Below are 5,567 nucleotides of genomic sequence, written 5' to 3' on the forward strand. Positions count from 1 at the left end.
TATTTAGCTGCCTAGCTCCCATTTATTTCCCAGGAGTTAGGCATCTATCCTGTTTAGACACTTCTGAAAATCCCACCTGGCACCTGTCTGCATCTTTAGGTTCCTAAATACCTTTGGAAATCTGGCCCTAAGAGCTTTAAGTCTCTTTCAAAAATGGGACTTGGGTGCTTTTGAAAGTTCTAGCCCAAATGCATAAATTGGCATTTACCCAGAATACAAATGTTTCTTTTAAAAATAAATAGGTAAGATGAAAGTTATGCAAGCTAATACCTGTTTTTCTTGTATTTAACTGTAAAAACATTAATGATGTTCACTGTTAATTTATTTCCTAAGCACCCACCCCCACACATATCAATCAGTATACACTTAAATTAAGTGTACATTGATTGATCTGAGTGGGTATGTGTTTAGGAAACAAATCTTTTTATATATGCAAAATAATACCAATATCCATATAAAGGACACTACCTCATCTGCATACTGAAATATGTCTGTCACTGGAGATATTTCAGCAGGAGTACCAATTGTTCTAGTTTCCTCGATGTTTATTTATCATACATTCATTTAATGAAAGACAAATTGGTGCTGGAGATAGTACTCTGAGGCCTCAATACTGCAATCAGATCTACATACATATGCCCTTACCCCAGCATGAAACACCACTGACTTCAGGAGGAAATTTTTGTCTGTGCAGCCTTCTAACTTGTGTCGAACAGCTGCTCTTGTTATGTGAAGATGTGCAATGTGGCTAGAAAAAACAAAGATCAAAGTCCATCTTGAACTGTAAAGCTCAGGACTGCTGAAGCCTACATCAGGCTCAATATTAGAGTTATGTAAATATTACATTGTTTAATCGCTTTAATTGTTTAGTTACAGAGTTTAATCACTAAATGCAAGCGCTCCATGCATTACTGAAAAGTACAACATGCCACTGAACTCAGTCTGCACAAGCTCAAAGGTCCGCCTGGGCCACAAGCAAGAGTAAAAGTGTGTCCTACACCAGACAGGCTGATTCTAGTGCAGTTATAGGGGAAATTCTTGTCATAGAGGTGTCATACTCTGGATGAAAAGTTAAAACAGAAACTGTCTCTGTCTATTTCTGACCATACAGCTCTAGCAATGTGGACTGGGTCTTCTCCACAATATCAGCAGAGAGAACAATTTGCCAGGTTTTGACAAATGCTCCCACCCCCATGATGGAATGCCTGGTAATTCACTGAGCATGCTCACTAAACTCTCACCATCCATCCTTATGAGCTTTGTTGCCATGAAGCAATTGAGTTGCGTATTTGATTATTTCTCTGGAAAAAATGATAGGTTAGGAAAGCCCCATTTATGTCTTGGGGGTTGGGGGAGGGCATATTTTTGCATCTCACTTATAGTGGTGTAAATCTGATGTAATTTCACTGACATTAGTAATTTAGCTCCAGCTTCACACTAGTGGCACACAGTCAGTAACTGGCAAAGCCAACTGTAGAATTGGGTTTTCCTGAATCCTAGTCCTCCTACAAAACTCTTATTAGTCAACAGCCACCAAAGTATTTTTGAACTGACATGTTTCCTAAATCCACTCTTGTCTTAGTTTGGAAGCAAATAAGTTTTTGTTGTCACTGCCCCATTGTTCATCAAGCAATTCAGTTTAATTAAAAGGCAAAATTTAAGTATTTCCAAACACATTAAGCATTTTAAATTAATCCTAGTTATTTTTACAACCTAAACCCGTCTGACTCCATGAGTCACTATTTTCTCTTCTGAGAGTTCATCCTATTGTGAGTCACATATTATGAATGTAATCACCATGGTAACCATGAGAAGTGGGCTGAGAATATGATTTGGGAAGTGAAGGCTACACCAACGTTTCTGTATCATGGTGACATTTTGTGAAGGGATCCAGCCCCATTGGTATGAAGATATTTTTAGGACATTATTCACACTCTGGAAAAATGCAGTCTAGATCAGTGATATGAACTTTTATTTTTGAATTTGTCAAGCAAACAATCATTTGCTTTCACGCATATTAACTGAAAAAGTCTCCATTTCCAGCACATGCAACTACAAAATACAAACACGTACTGTGAATGATATTTATAAGAATTCTTAAGTCATGCCACAAAAAAATCATTTTAAAACCACGTGATCACAAACCAGGAAATCTAAAATTCTGCTTCCAGCTCTGCAGCCCACAGTCCATTAGTCTTGGACAGATCAGTTAACCTTCTTGTGCCTGAGGTTCCCTATATGCTACATGGGGATAATACTGAGCCTTGGTCTATATAAAAAATCACCCCCTCCCCGCAGCTGACAAAGCTATGGTGGCAAAACCCCCTGTGTAGATGCAAGTATGCCAACAGACAAGTGTTTTTGTCAGCATAGCTAATGTTGTCCAGGGAGGTGGCATAGCTCCTTTTGCCAACATATGCTCTAACTAGCTCTAAGAGGCTGGGAGATTTCATTCATTCATGCTTGGGAAAAACAGATATCCTTGGATGGAGGGTACTGTGGAAATACAAAGTATTTATATCTACATTCCATAATACTAATACAGAATGAAGATTAGATGTTATGGACAAACCTCAAATGTACTCAGACTGTAACCTAGTAATTATCCAAACCTATGGAAGCTACAAAATTGAACTGGAAATCTCCAAAAATAGAATTTCCCCCTTGATTTATGATATGATCTTTTTTGTTCTCATTTGGGCTATAAAACTTGCAAATACAGCTTCTCCCTTCATTTTAATTCCCAATTCCAGTTGGAATCAGGAAGTACCGATGTAAAGGAACATTAGAAAAAAATAAGTTCTCCAAAAAAAATTTACTGTCAAACAAGGTTTGGCTTATGTTCAATTTTTGGGAAGGATTCAGGACTGTGGCTGGTTTTGTTTTATCTGAAATAGTTTACCCATTCCTAGCGTGGCCAGAAACATTTTCTTTCTTTGGAATGTAATACTTATCTATACCTCAACTGCTGTCCTCTCTACCTCTCCACCACCAGCTCCTTCACCATCATTAATATTAATTTCTGGAATTGCATGTGAAGGAGCTCAGCAGGTATCCTCAATGGAGGCAATATGGATAGAAATGATGGTCCAAACCCTAGAAAAAGAGAAGTATCCCTGCATAGATGCAAACCATGTTATCAGAAATCCTCTATTTTTGCTGTGTTTGTAGCAGGCTAGTGTGTCTGGCTCAAACCAGGCAGGGTACTGAAGTCCCAAGCTGCCAGGGAAAATGGGCTCGGAGGTAGTCCCGGCACATCAGGTGGCAGTCCCAAAGGGGGTTTCTGTGATCCAACCTGTCACACTAGTAATTTTTGTTGCCCTTTTTTGAACCTTTTCCAATTCCAATATATATATACATACATATATTGGATGGAGCAACTACATCTGCACGCAGTATTCAAGATGTGTGTGCACCATGGATTTATATAGAGGCAATATGATCTTTTCTGTCTTATTATCTATCCCTTTCTTAATGATTCCCAACATTCTGTTCGCTTTTTTGACTGCCACTGCATATTGATCTTTGGTTGCATTTCTCGTTTTATTCACAATACCATCTATAACCTGTATAGTTCTCTCTTGTCCACAGCAATTCACATTCAGGGATCATAAATAACATGCAGGCTCATTTGAATAAACATGCAGATAGAATGTAAGGTCAACAACCAAAGCTCAGGTGGCTTAGCAGTGATGTTAGAGCACAGCAATAATCACATTGCTCATTTGTTATTGACTATCATTTCAGCAGTTCTCTTTTGTTAGCCATTTTCCAAAGGAGTCATTTTCCTTCACACAGGCCTGAGTATTTAACTTTTGCTTGCTTCATCATATGCATGCAGGTTCTTCAGTACGTTAAGTGTAGAGTGACCAGATGTCCCGATTTTATAGGGACAGTCCCAATTTTTGGGTCTTTTTCTTATATACGCTCCTATTACCCCCCAAACCCTGACTTGATTTTTCACACTTACTGCCTGGTCACCCTAGTTAAGTGCCATCACCTGTCATCATCAGTAATTTCCAATAATTCCTCTATGAAAGCTACAGTTTTATTTATTATGTAAAGGCTCTGAATTTATGAGCTTGGCATAAATGTCACTAAGAAAGAATGTGTTTCTAAATAACAGAGGTAAAAGAAATTTAATTGTAAGGAATACAGATTAGCTATCACTCACCCTATGTGATAAAATACATTGGGATTTCAAGATTGGAATAAAATTGGTTTTACAATTTATCCATGATACTCAAAAGTGAGTTGTGGGATTTCTTTCCATAGATACGGACTTTCCTACTTTATATATTCTATGCGTGCACACTCAAATAATAATGTATATATTTGTGTACATACACACATGGGAATTAACCAACAAGCACATATTCTGGAATATTTCCCCCCCATTATCCTATTTTCTAATTTCATTCCCCAATTTCCTGCCACAGTTTCATGTTCTTTATCATCCATAAACACACTCACTGTTGACTGTATAGCTCCCAAATCTAGAACTATTTTACAATTGACAGAAGTGCCATATTGCATCAATTCTACCTTTTGCACATTGGGTTGACTGTGTGAACAGTGGGCCAAATCAGGATGGTTGGAAGGATTTCAACAGATGGACTTCAATGGACTGTCAAACAACAAAAATTTCACATGATTTCCATGTCACAAAAAAAGTAGCAGAAGCCATTTTTGTGGGTGAAAGTAGATGTATGTTTGTTAAATCTTACCATTAAAAGTTCTAGTAATTGTTGTTATTATTATAACAACAACAACATTTACCACTTTACTCCTGGGGGAGTTCTGCTCCACTGCACACATGCATAATTTATTTCCCCTGCAGATTTCTTTGCTTTCCTGCAGAAAAATGACTTTCTGACAGGAAAGCAAAGGGAAGCCACGAGAGTGGTCACATGACCCTCCCCAGCAGTATGTTTTGAGGGCCCAGGGCAGCCGGAAGAGAAGTAAATCACTGTGGGGAAGGGGGAGGGACTGGGGAAGACTTGGCTGGTGGCTTCTACCCTGCGCCAGGCTCAGCTGCTAGTCCCGGGTGGGCTGGGGAGGACCGGACTTCCTCTTCCCTTGCACAGGATCCGGAGCCAGGTGAGACCCATCCCCAGATTTCAACCCCAGCTGAAGGAAGCTCTGAAAATTCCCCCCACCCCCGCTTCCTGCACCCATCACTCCTCAGCTGCAGGCGGAGGGATCTCTTTACAGATAGCTGCTCCCCCATCCACCCAATCTCCATGCACCAAGACCCCCTCATACCCAGATCCTCCTGCAGAACCTCACCCCTCGCCCCCCGCTGAGTCCCAACCACCTTGACCTGGATCCCCTGCAGAGTCCCATTACTGTTGAACCCAGAACCATCCAACAAGCCCCTGTGCATCCAGATCCCCACACACACCCAGATCGTCCACTGAGCTGCCCTCACCCAGATTGCCCCACACAGAACCCTCTCCACATTTGGATCCTACCTTGTTGAGCCTGCCTGCCAATACCTTGTATATCTGGCACAGAGGGGCAAGGGCCCTGGGGTGTTTCTGAGGCAGGCCCGGTCCTTGCGGTAT

The sequence above is a fragment of the Caretta caretta genome, chromosome 2, assembly GCF_965140235.1.
Source record: "Caretta caretta isolate rCarCar2 chromosome 2, rCarCar1.hap1, whole genome shotgun sequence".
Taxonomy (NCBI): Eukaryota; Metazoa; Chordata; order Testudines; family Cheloniidae; genus Caretta; species Caretta caretta.